Source organism: Marmota marmota, unplaced genomic scaffold (assembly GCF_001458135.2).
Source record: "Marmota marmota marmota unplaced genomic scaffold, marMar, whole genome shotgun sequence".
NCBI classification, from domain to species: domain Eukaryota; kingdom Metazoa; phylum Chordata; class Mammalia; order Rodentia; family Sciuridae; genus Marmota; species Marmota marmota.
The window spans coordinates 329,506-343,188 of NW_026000250.1; the positions used below are offsets into that span (position 1 = coordinate 329,506).

The 13,683-nt window shown below is 38.1% G+C and overlaps 1 protein-coding gene across 4 annotated transcripts in view; it reads right to left on the reverse strand.

Moving 5' to 3' along the window:
- Nucleotides 1–13,683, reverse strand: part of Fam133a (family with sequence similarity 133 member A) — a 69,523-nt gene that overhangs the window by 25,373 nt on the left and 30,467 nt on the right. For 2 of the 4 annotated variants that reach the window (XM_048796544.1, XM_048796542.1), the window contains exons 3-4: nt 12,331–12,457; nt 9,987–10,077 (exon numbers count right to left, since the gene is read on the reverse strand). The exons of the other annotated variants lie outside the window; for them this stretch is intronic. The gene's annotated coding sequence lies outside the window, so the exon portion shown is untranslated. The remainder of the gene's footprint in view (nt 1–9,986; nt 10,078–12,330; nt 12,458–13,683) is intronic. 4 annotated transcript variants of the gene reach the window in all.

Consider the following 13,683-nt stretch of genomic DNA (forward strand, 5'->3'; position numbering starts at 1 on the left):
GGCTGCTTTCGTTTCATTTATTGCTTCCATGGTCACAGCTTCGGTGGCCACATCTTATAATATTCAGCATGCAGATTTTCTTAATAATGTGGCTCAGAACACGTCTAAATGTTTATTATCTGTTTGCAGTGAGGACTGGAAATTCCACCCATGTAACTAGATTAATTGTACTGACTGTAAAATGTCTAAAGTTCTTCATAATCAGATCAATATTGATGAAAGGATTGAAACTAAGCTAAATGCTTTAGAAGCTACTGTCATAAATATTGGTAATGAGCTTTCTGCTTTAAAGTTCAAGGAAAGACTCAAATGTCATGCTGATTATACATATGTGTGTGTTACTGCTGCCAAATACAATGCTTCCCAATGGGATTGGGAGAAGATTTAAAAACTTTTATTAGGTATTTGGCAGAACAATAATAACAGCTTGGATTTTTTGGAGTTACATCACCATATACAAGATATACAAAAAATTAAGATTGATTTTTTGGATCCTACCACTTTAGCTGATCATATACTTCGAGAGGTAAATAGTTTTAATCCTGGAAACATACTAAAACATTCTGCATGGTATATTGTTGGACTGTTCTCTTTGCTATTAATCCTCTCTTGTATTGAAATCATAGGATGTTGTGCCTTCAGAACAAGAATTCGGAAACTCAAGATAGTGACTCATCACCTACTTTTGCAAAGAAAGAAGGGGGAAGATATTGTGAGCTGCTCTGGAAATACTACCCTTAAGTCCTAAGCAAGAGATGCTAAAGAATTATTGTGCCCTGCAATAACTTGGGCTTTACCTCCACTTGGATAATGAGGCCTGGCTGGGGTTGAGTTACACTCACCTGTTCCTTTGTAACCCTACTCCTTTGCTCTTTTGGGGATAGAATGTTCCATGGAACCTTCCCCTGTGTGTCCCCTATATAAGAATAAAGAATTCCAGTGGCTTTCTTTCTTTACAGGGACCCCTAAGGTCACAGAGCCATCCCTAGATTTTGAAAAGGTACTTCTGTGTGTTTGTGTGTTTTCTTTGCCATTTTCTTAAGTTATTGGAATAATCAGATTTGTGAACCCAGCATAGGTTGCCATCTAGGATAGATGGTGATACTAAACATCTAAAATCAATTTAATTCATGAGCAGTATGCAAATGGAATATTACTTCTGACTCTCAAAGTAAGATAAAATTGTACCTTTCATTTATAATTTTATTTTCATTTTGGTGTTAAATTAAAGTGATATATTTTATAGTTGAAGACCATGAGATAATCCTTGAGGCAATGCACAGTGTACCCAAACTGATTTACACTAAAAATCTGTCAACTTTTCTGTAGGATCTAGTTGTACAAAGATACGCTTGTCATGTCTTCTAACAACATATAAAAGATAAGGCCTGGGCATAGAAAACAAAATACCAGGGGAGCTCCTATTTTCCCAAAGAACACAATTCAAAACACATGTATTTATGCATGGATTATACAACCTTATTCAGTTTTATATTTATCAATGCCTCAATATTAGCTTCTGAAACCTGTCACCCATACATGAGTTTTTTTACGTATTTTTGAAAATGGAGAACAGAAAATATGTGATGTGTACATATGATTATACTGGTATGAAAGAGTTAAAACCACCAGTTATTAATTAAAGCTAGGTAAACTTACATGAATCACATATCTTCTCATATTAGAAATGACTATGTATGTAAATTTAATTAAAATCCAAAGGCCAGCATATATAGACTTATTTTTTAGAATGATTAAAGCAGAGATTTCTACTGGAAATAATAGTAGGGAATGATCTAAAGCATCATAAACTATGCAAGTTTGTATTAACATACTTTATTATGCTGGAATCAAAAGGGACTACATTTCCAGGTCTGGCCTGGTTTAAAAAACTGAATTGCAAGATCACTCAGTATTCCTTAGTGGAGAAAAACAGCTCCCAATTCCAGGAAGAGCTCTAAGAAAGAGATAGCCAAATGAAGGGACAAAAGGATCTTAAGAAATTTCACTGCAGAGCTATATTAACTTCATTCATGCAGCGAATCATCATTAGAGATCATTATCATTAAAGTTAAGGCCCAGCTGCCCCATTTACTTGCTGAGTGCTCTCAGGCAAAACATATAACCTTTCTGTGTCTCAGTTCTCATTTGTGAAAATCGAGTTGGTATAGGCTCATTTTCTTTTACAATCCCATTCCCTGCCCCCAAGTTCAAATAAAATGTTCTTTGAGAATGGTTTGAAATTTGTAAAAATCTATAAAAATGTAAAGAGTTGATATTCCTATGACTATTATCATTAATCAGATAATAATGACTTTATGTAGCACTTACAATGAACAGGTACTGTTCCAAGTGGGTCTGTGTGTATTATCTCATTTAATTCTTAAAACCAACATGAAGTACTAACTATTATTTCCCCCGTTTGACAAATGAAGAAACTCTATTTCAGAAAGGTTAAGTAATCTGTCCAAGGACAGATAGTAGGGGCTAAAGACACGATTAGATATCTAGCAACCTGACTTAAAGCCTATACTATTAAAGAATGTTAGAATAGGAAAAGTGGCTTGTGTTATGGTCTGGATGTGAGGTATTCCCCAAAAGCTCATGTGTGAGACAATGCAACAAAGTTTAGAGAAGAAATTATTTGGTTAAGAGAGCCTTAACCCAGTCAGTGCATTAGTCCCTTGATGGAGATCAACTGAGTGGTAACTGAAGGTGGGTAGTGTGTGGTTGGAAGAGGTGTGTACTGGGGGCATGGTTTGGGGGTCTATATTTTGTATCTGGTGGCTGGAGTCTTTGTGCTCTCTGATCATCATGTGAGCTGCTTCCCTCTGCCATACTCTTCCACTGTGTTGTTCTGCTTCACTTTGAGTCCTGAGGAATTGAGCCACCTGTCTATGGACTGAGACCTCTGAAAGCATGGCCCCCAAATAAACTTTTCCTCAACAATTGTTTTTGTCAGATATTTTAGTCATAGCACCAAAAAAAATGGTTATTTGAAGCTATACACCTCATGTTCAGGTGATAGGTCAAATGCTCCCCTGAAACAGCATAAGAGAGTTGTTGGGGTAGGCCCCAAATGGTTATATTTAGACTCTTTGCTCAGGCTTCAGGTGGGCTATGTTACATTTTAGAGTGGAGCCAGGACTAGGAATCTGCTGTTATGTGACATAAACACTCTGATTCAGCATATATTCAAGGTCATAAACATTAACTTGTGAGTATGCACCCAATGATGTAACCTGTTTTGTGTCTTCTTTGACATGCGTATAAAAAATGCCTATCAAAAATACTCTAGGAAATAGGTGGGTAAATGGTACTGATGGGGAATAAAACAGAAGCTGGAGGCTAGAGGCTATTAATACTTCTTAATAAAGCATGTCTACTATTTTATTTGCATTTTGTGTCTTCTTCTACCTGCCGGGTCCCTGTATCGGTTTCCTGGGTCAGAGCTCCCACATGACAGTTGGGGTACTCAAGCAGGATGTTTTGCAGATTTGGGATCTAGTGGATGGTTTCTCTGTGAGTATAGAGAAGACTTCTGATTGCCCAGTGGTGAACATGGAACCAGCAGAACAGACTATGAAATGAGCAGTGAAGCCCAGGCACCGGCCTGCAGCCAAGGACAATGACAGCAATAGAGGTACAGATGAGGCAGAGAAATGACTTGAGGAACTGTGTACGTAGCTGCTGGGTCCATGGAATAAATGTTTTGAGAGCAAAAACTGACGCAGCTTTACCACAGACTGCCAAGATGAGGGAGTTAAAAGATAAGGAAGAGACTTTGAGAGCCAGAGTATGGTCACTGGAGGAGTATCTCCAGACCTTGAAAATACCTACTCACCTCCCCATTAGTGCTGATGGAGTCCAAGGAGAAGGAGGAAGATTAACACTTGCAAGCCTGTCCAGTGGTAATGCAGAAAGTGAAACAGTAGCAACTGATGGCTTTGATGGGCAGCCACTGGCAGGGCCAGTCCAGGTAATCAAGTTCACCATGTTCCACTTGTAAAGCAGAGTTGGTGGACTTGGGAAAATAATTTGGACAGAGGCCAAGAGAGCCCTGGTTGCTTTGTTGTTATGACTGTTAGATTTAGGGGTGCTGGTAGCTGACAGGAGTAGAATACTCCATGTGCTACATGTTATAGATCCTACACAATCTTATGACTTAAGTGTGCCAGCCAGCCAAGAAAGCCTGGTTGTTCTGGAGGCTGGCAGGAGCCAAGAGAGCCCAAGTGTGCTATAAGCCAGAAGGAGAAAGAGACTTCAGGTAGTGCTAATACTGTTATCTATATAAGGGAACTAGAAATAAGCCCATATCTCACAGGTAAGGGACCTATACTGTTCAGTGTTTGGTACACTGATGACTCCAGCTATGGACAACTGCTTGTGTGGATGGCAGTGGCAGTGCAGTCAGAAACATACACTGTTTGATTTGATACCAGTACAAGACAAAATAGCCACGGAGCTGAGCTGAATTGTAATAGCAAGTGAAGCATAACCCATAGTAATATGTACTGACAGTTGTGCTGTGTATCATGGGCAAGCTCTGTGGCAAGAGCTTTGGGAGACAGGCCACCAGAAACAGGTGAATATAGGGTATGTCACTGCAACCTGACTAGTTCATGGAATGATGAAGCAGATCCATTAGCTAGGGTGCAGTGGTTAGAGCAGGTACCTCCTACCCTCTTGGCAGCTTGGTTGCTCTGCCACCTACAGTATACAGATATGAAAACTAAGTGGAATGTAGTCAGTGGGGTCTTCCTTTAACATGGGATGCCTTGATAGAGGCATCTATCAAGGCATGTGTGGTTTGTGCTCAGAAATGTCCACACCCCAAATACCTTGGAACCACAGATGGCCAGGTAATGTGGGGATGCTTCCCTCTGATACAATGGCAGGTTGACTATATTAGCCCTTTATCAAAGTCAGAAAGAGCTATGTTTGTCTTGAAGGCAGTGGTTATGGCTACAGGCTTGTTGTCTGCCTGGCCCAGTGGTCAAGCAAATCAGTGTGCTATGATTTGTGCCCTGACAGTGCTGATGGCCTTGTATGGATGTCCCATCACAACAGAAAGCAGCCAAGGAAATCATTTTGCAGTTCAGGATGAGAAGCAATGTGCAACTGAGTTACAGAGTCAATGGAGACTGCAGTCCTGTATCACCCACAGGCTACAGACATGATAGATATGATGACCTGCCTAAGCAAAAACTTAGGACTGCAGTGAACTCACCTTCCATGAATGAGCATCCCCAGCAAGGAGGACTAATTCCTATGGAAGGTTAGCTGCATTGCACAGCAGCACTAATATGGGTCCAAGTGACAACAAAGAATGTTGTACTTAAATCTGGGTTTTGGTAACAAGGGAATGTGCTTATTCCTACTTGATTGTATAGAGGGTAAACAGTGGATTGGACATGGCCCTGGACAATAAAGACTCTTCACCTTCGTTGGGTAGCCCTGTTAGCCCCATGAAGAAAAGGTTTGGAATGTGATCTCCTTGCAACTAGTAAATGTCCCCCTGGGTACTTGTGACCTGGTCAGGTCCCACAGATGGGACACAGATTTTAAAGGGCACATTTTTTATTTCCCTTTGGCCAATTATAAGTTCCCTGGTGCTGGTGCACACCAAACCTACTGAAGTTCTAGACCAACCTGTACAAGTGTGCTATAACTGCCAAGGGAAGCTGCCTCAGGCAGCTACTGAGCTTTCAAGGGACACAAAGCTGGTATGCATTTCCTGGATGGATGTGATTTACCTATACTAATATCTGTAACTGCTTTGTCCTTTCATCTAAAGGTGTGTCCTCATCAGCACCATTGTGAACTGGACACATACCTACACAAGAGGTGCTTGCTAGGTACACACTGAAATACCTGTGAGTTTTACTGGACAAATGAATCCAGTCTGTCCGTGGACAATTGTACATGGCTAGAAAAGACTTTTATTGCCATCTCAATATAGGCTGAAATTGGCAATGGTTTTTAGTAATCATAAGTGATGGGGCTTGTCTTTTAGTTGTATGTCATTATAGTTTGTATTGTTGTTGTGGCCTGTGGATGCAGGGCTCTGCCCTACTTGCTAAGGGATCACAGATGCACAGAGTGTACAGTGAGGAATCCTAAAGGGATGCATTGTTGGGGCAGGCCCCAAATGGCTATAGTTAAGCTCCCTTGCTGAGGCTTCTGTCAGTTTATTTTATGTTTTCAGTGTGTAACCAGGGCTAAAAATCAGCTGTTATGGTTAGTCAAGGTCATAAACACTCTTGATTCAGCATATACTCAAGGTCATAAACATTAACTTGTGAGCATGCACCCAATAATGTAACCTGTTTTGTTCCTTCTTTGTTTAGCCTGTATATAAAAAGAGCCTATGAAAAAGACATGGGGCTAATAGGTGGCTAAATGGAACTGATCAGGGTCTAAAACTGAAGCTGGAAGCTAGAGGCTATTATTACCTCTGAATAAAGCATGTCTACCATCCTAATGCATCTTCTTCCCCTGCTGGGATGCCAAATCTATTTCCTGGGTCAGAGCCCCCATACAACAAGAGTCTAATGTTCATAAAATTTAAATTGTTTGATACGATCAGTTTCTATAAATTGGTACAATTTAAAGCAAGAATTCTGCTAATTTGTCAAATAAACCAGAATTTTCAGATCTATGTATCATAAATATCTGTTGTATGAAAGGAATAAAAATGAGAGTCTATCCTAATCTAGTGTTTTTCTGCACTGCCTTGAATCTAGATTCAACTAACATTTACAAAATGAGGATAGTTTTGGAAAATGGAAATATACAGAAAACTCAAAAACTATTATTTTCTACTCCATCATTAATCAACCTGCTTACCAGAGCTGTTAAAATGAACTGATTCACCAGGCACGGTGGTGCACACCTGTAACCCAGTGGCTCAGGAGGCTGAGGCAGGAGGATTGTGAGTTCAAAGCCAGCCTCAGCAAAAACAAGGTGCTAAGCAACTCAATGAGACACTGTCTCTAAATAAAATACAAAATAGGACTGGGGATGTGGCTCAGTGGTCCAGTACCCGTGAGTTCAATCCTCAGTACCCCCACCCCCAAAATGAAGTGATTGGAATTTTCCCTTCTCTCTTCATACCCAGAAGAAAAGGGATGCTTAAAGAACAGAGTTATTATAATGAGCAAAAAGAAACTGGAAACTATCCAAATCACCCTGAATAATCTATAAGCTCTACTAAAAATATCTTCTGCTTATTCTATAGATTATTTACTGCTCATCTTTGTTCCTTCACACAGTTGTATATGTTTCTGTCATTTATATATGTAGATTATTATTTCTAATTTTTTTGCCTCACTAGATTGCAGATCCCTAAACATGTAAAAGGTTAAAATTCTGGTTTTCGCCAGAATACTATGCTGTGTCCATGGCTTTGACAGATATACTTGACAACCTCATGTTATATAGACCTAGCTTATCAATTATTTTTGTTTGTTTACTATATCACTGCCAGCAGCAGGTGACATGTAATAATCAGGAACATTCACCTAGACTAATCTGAACCTTTTTCTCCCAACAACTAACACTAAATTAACCTCCACATTCAGTTGCCTAAATCAGGAATTTGATTTTTTTTATATAGCCTAGACTCAGCAACTCTAGTTAACTTCTTTTCCTCTATGAAAAAAAAGGTGATTTTAATCTCTAATCCCTCAACATCCCTGAATATGAGCATACAGATTATTTATGCAATTCCTTAAGTGTTCTGATAAGCAATTTCTTAAGTCCTAGCAAAAACCTTATAATCTATTTGGTGCTACCAATTCCAATGTTTCCATGTAAAATTCCTTATAATGGCAAAAGTACATAATACAAAAGTTATTTATTCATGTACTGGACAAACATTTATAGAGATCCTACTTGTTGAGATCCTATTCATTGAGATACTACTCTGAGCCAGACACTGGCACTAAACAAGACAAGCAAACCCCATCACTTTATGGGTTTAAATTTTAGAAAAATAAGTTTGCCACGCACGTAAGATAGAGCACTAATCTCCAAGATATATAAAGAACTCAAAAAATTTAACACCAAAAAAGAAATAACCCAATCAATAAATGGGCTCAGAAGCTGAACAGACACTTCTCAGAAGATATACAAATGATCATCAAATATATGAAAAAATGTTCAACATCTCTAGTAATTAGAGAAATGCAAATCAAAACTAAGATTTCATCTCACTCTAGTCAGAATGGCAGTTATCAAGAATACAAACAACAATAAGTGTTGATGAGGATGTGGGGGGAAAAGCACACTCATACATTGCTGGTGGGACTGAAATTTGGTAAAACCAATCTGGAAACAGTATGGAGATTCCTTAGAAAACTTGGAATGAAACCACCATTTGACCCAGCTTGCCCACTCCTTAAAAACAGCATACTACAGTGACATAGTCACTTCAGTGTTTATAGCCGCATCACAATTAACAATTGCTAAACTGTGAAACCAACATAGATGCTCTTCAATAGATGAATGGATAAAGAAACTATGGTGCATATATACACAATGAAATATTACTCAGCATTAAAAGAGAATAAAATTATGGCATTTGCAGGTAAATGGGTGGAGTTGGAGAATATCATGCTAAACAAAATAAGCCAATCCCCCCAAAACAGGGGCCAAATGTTTTCTCTGATAAGTGGATGCTAATCCATAATGTGGGGGCATGGGATGAATGGAGGAAATTTTATGGGGCAAAGGTGGGGGGAGGGGGCAAGAAGATAGAAAAGATAGTAGAATGAGACATCATTACCCTAGCTAGGTACATGTATGATTTCACGAATGGTGTGATTCTGCTTCATGTACAACCAGAGATGTGAAAAATTCTGCCCCATTTGTGTACAATGAATCAAAGAGCTTTCTACTGTCATGTATAACTGATTAGAATAAAAGAATTTTCTCAACTACTAAAAACTGAATAAAATTAGTACATCACAAAATAATTGATTACAAAGATGCAACTATACTTGGCCTAAAGTCATACCTATAGCACTATAAATATTTGTCATGCAATTTACTTTTCCATTCTGTTTGCTGTTTTAATTTTTACCTTTCTGTTTCGCCTGGTTCATTTTTGGTGTGCCCAACATATAAAGTCAATGATTTCTGTGTTCATGGCACAAAAACCAAAGACCGTAATTAAATCTACAGGGTGCAACCTAAATAATTTGGTCACCATTTACCTTTTCCACCTTTCCTTTTTCCACATTCACCTGTACTTCAAACTCAATGACCTTCTTTTGATATCTCTCATATATCATATTATTTCCACCTAGGGCTTTGGCCATGTACTATTTCCTTCCCTAAGCACAATCTGAAAGTCATTCATTTATAAAAGCCTTTTGTTTAACTTTATTTTTGTTTATTTATTTTTATATGGTGCTGAGGATTGGCATCATATGAGCAGGGCAAGTGCTCTACAGTGAGCCACAACCCCAGTGAAAAGCCTTTTTTGATGTCTTTGAAAAAGTCAGGATTGATAATTATACTCTGAGAGGGCCTTGTGCTTTATTTACTACTCATCATATTAAAATTATTTAATTTTTATGTATCCATTTAATACCATTTCCCCTATTAGATTATCGGTTATATAAGGGAAAAATCCATGTTCATTTTGTTCATTATGGAAGCTCTCAAAAAATTGATAGACTAACATGTTATTAATTAAAAAAACACAGAAACCATCTCCCAACCCAATTTCTTCTATTGCTGTATTATCTGCTTCCCTTTTTAGCAAAGCTTCAGGAAAGATCTGTTTGTACAGAGTTTTTGATTTCTTTCCTAGTCTCTCTTTAGCTAATACCAATGGGGCTTTCATCTCAACCATTCCACTGGAATTTATTTTATCTAATGGCTTCCACATCCACTAAATATAAGGATCAACTCATTATCTTAACTTCATAATCAGTATCATCTGACAGAATGAATCACTCCCTCCTTGAGCCACTTACCTCAATAGGATTCCAGGATAACACACACTCTTGGTTTTCCTCTCACCTTTCCAAAGGTGTTTCCTTCCAGATTCCTTTTCAGGTGCTACCACTTTGACCAGAGATAAATAAGAAATGCAATGTTTTCTAAAGCTTTGTAATAACTTGGCAGTAAATTTTAGATATAGAATTAAAACTAAAACTAGAAACAACAAAAATCATAGCCAAATTTAAGAAAGTGTGTTGACCAAGAAAAAGGGTTTTTTTTTTTTTTTAATTCAGGCAAACAAATCACCCCCTTATAAGGTGGGTGAGAACTTTCTATGTTAGGTATTTATTCAATTGTAAATATACTATAAATAACTACAGACTGCTTCCTGCTCTCACTTTTTCTACCTATAATTGATCACCTAATATATTCTTTGCTCATTGCCTATTGAAACCCCCTCCACAGTCAATCAAATGATTGCTCTAAAATCCAGCCTCTTTAAAAAAAAAAAATTTCCCCATCTTCCACACACCTATTTTGTATTTCTATAATGCTTTCAAATAAACAAAGTAAATTAACAAGAATGACACCATAGCTATACTTATTTGTTGCAGTAGTGGGAATTGAGCCAAGGGGGCAATCTACTGCTGAGCTACAACTTTATCCCTTTTTATTTTCAGTCTCTTGCTAAATTGCCCAGATAGCCCTCAAACTTGTCATCCTCCTGCCTCATCCTTCCATGTTGCTGAGATTATAGGCATGCCACCATGCGTGGATCAATAGTGATACACTTTTTACAAAATAATTTTGCAAGCTGGGTGTGGTGGTGCACACCTGTAGTCTCAGCAGCTCTGGAGCCTGAGAAGGAGGATCCTTAGTTCAAAGCCAGCCTTAGCAATTTAGGGAGATCCTGCCTCTTAAAAAAAGGGGGGGGATATGGCTCAATGGTTAAGTACCCCTGTATTTAATACCTGGTACTACTACTATGACTACTACTAATTTTCCCTACCATAAAAACCTAGGGAATGAATTAATTTTCTATTTTATTGTGTCCAAAATTCTGATGGCAAACACAGAGTAATTAACTTACAACTTCCTGATAACAATTACAGCTATTACTCTAAAGTTAGAACTCAAAGTATAGTCACAGGACCCATTGAGGTCTCCAAGAGTCTTTTTTGATGTCTGCAAGGTTCTTTTATTTTCTATGTTATATTCATAAGGTCTGATTTTCTTCACACACTTCATTTAAAACATCACATTATAAGCCTATATGCAGAAGTCAGGTATTAAGGAAATTTAAGAATATAAAATAATATTCTCACTAGTTTCAATTTGTAAGCTGTAGTTTTTTAACTACAATTTTATCTACTTAACATTCATTGGGGGTAGGGATATGGCTCAAGCGGTAATGCGCTTGCCTGGCATGCACGGGGCGCTGGGTTCGATCCTCAGCACCACATAAAAATAAAATAAAGATGTTGTATCCACCGAAAATTTAAAAATACAATTATTTTTTTAAAAATGAAATGGGTTTATTCTTGATATTTTCAAATTCATTAATACATATTTTAAACATTTCTCAGTTGAGCTGGGCATGGTGCATGCCTGTAATCCCAGCTCTACTGGAGGCTGAATCAGGAGGATTATAAATTCCAGACCAATTGCAGCAATTTAAGGAAACCTTCAGCAATTTAGCAAGATCCTGCCTCAAAGCTTAAAAAAAATAAGAAAAGAAAATAAAAAAAGGATTGGGGTCTTAGCTCAGAGGCAAAACTCTCTTGGGTTCAATCCCCAGTACCAAATAATGATAATAATAATGATGATGATGGTAAACATCAGTTTTAGTTTTTAATACCATAAATATCAGTAGGTATTATATATCAGATATTATTTAGCACATTAGCAAATGCTATTTACAATCCTCAGTAATTTGTAATAGTGTGAAGGAATCCTAAGATCCTAAAGATTGTGAACCAGTGTTCTGGAAAAAAAAAATGTTTCTTAAATAATGTCCACTGACCACCTGCACCAGAGTCATCTAGGATACTTTTTAAAAATATAAATTTTGGATTCCATAGAAGATCTACTAAGTCATAATTTTGGGAGAAAGGTCATGAATTTACATTTTCAACTTGGCCCTCAGGTGATTCTTAGGCACACTAGTTAACAAAATCAAGTAAATAGAGTTTCATGGATTCAAAACCTAGCTCTGTGGCACACTGTTTCTAACCCTAATCTATATGACTCTTAGCCAATTCCCTGCTTTTATTTCCCACTCCCCCATCTCCTTAGCCATCTTCCAAATGCATATCCTCAATAAAATAGTTGCTCATTTCCTAAGGAAGTTCAAATATGTCTGTTTATACCACTTACACTTTAGAGACAGCAATCTGAATCTTGGAAAAAGGGCACTTAAAGTTATACTTCCACTGTAGTCCCAGCTCCCTCTTCCAGAAGCTAAGACAGGAGGATTATTTAAACTCAGGAGTTCCAGGCCTGCCTGTAAAACACAGTGAAACCTCATCTCAGAAAAATAAATTAAAAAGAAAATAAAGTTGCATTTCCATAGGAAGTACACTGCTTTTATTTAGACCATTTCATTCTCGGTGGCAGTGAGGTGGTAATAGCATTAGGAAGTCTATTCTCAGAGCAGAGGGCAGGGTAGGGGCTCAAGGGGATAATGTCTCCCAGGCTACTCTTGTCATCACCACTTACCTATTCACTTTTGCTCATGAACAGAGAGGACCTCCTCAGAAGAGTTTATTTTCTGTTTTTCACCCAGGAAGCACATACTGCGGCGAAGCCGGCAACCATTTTGTCTTCCCTCACCCCTAGGCCTGTCTACTTTCTCACTGTCCCCTTAAGATTTGAATACTCAGTCCTGACCAATCATACACCTGAAATAGATTATGGTGTTGCCAATACTGTCAATTAACAGAAACCTGAAAGAAACCAATGAAATTTTGCCAAGCAGTGAACTGAAACCTTTGAGAATCATAGTTATTTTACATTAGCAAAGTTCTCTGTAGAACAGTGCTGCTTAAGGTTTATCAGGGGCAGAATCACATCCTCTTTTTTAAAAATGTCGTTTCTGGTGCTCCATTCCAGATCAAATGTGTCAGAATCTCTAGGAGTAGGATCTAGTAATTTATAATTTAAAAGAATTTCCAGACTAGGGGTTTAGGTTTAGGGCTAGAGCAGTTGCCTAGCAAACCCAAGGGCATGGGTTGGATTCCCTAGCATCCCCCCCCCCCAAAAAAAAAAAAAAAAATTCAAATATTTAACCAGTAAAGTCTATGCAATATTCCAAAATCTGAAAAAAAAACTCTGAAATCTATAACACTTTGGGTCCCAAGCATTTCATATGAGACACTCAGCCTGCACCATAAGTTCCCTTTCACTTCTCAGCCACTTCTGATACAGATCATAGCAACAGTCATCTTCTGTGGCATCCCTCAAAGGACACCAATCTTTTCTCGGTCAAGGCTAGATGATACTCCTTATTACCCTGGCCTGCTGTTCTAGAAACTCCTGAAGACTGTTAAATGCAACCCTGAATATACCTGCTCCAGGAACAGCAGTGGTATCACAGGTTAGAAATCACATAAGAGCTATGCAAGAGGGCAGGAGTGGAAGAGAACAGACTCCACAATTGGGAAGCCTGTTTTCTTTCTTTTTTTTAGTACCAGGGATTGAACCCAGGGGTGCTTAACCACCAAGCCACAT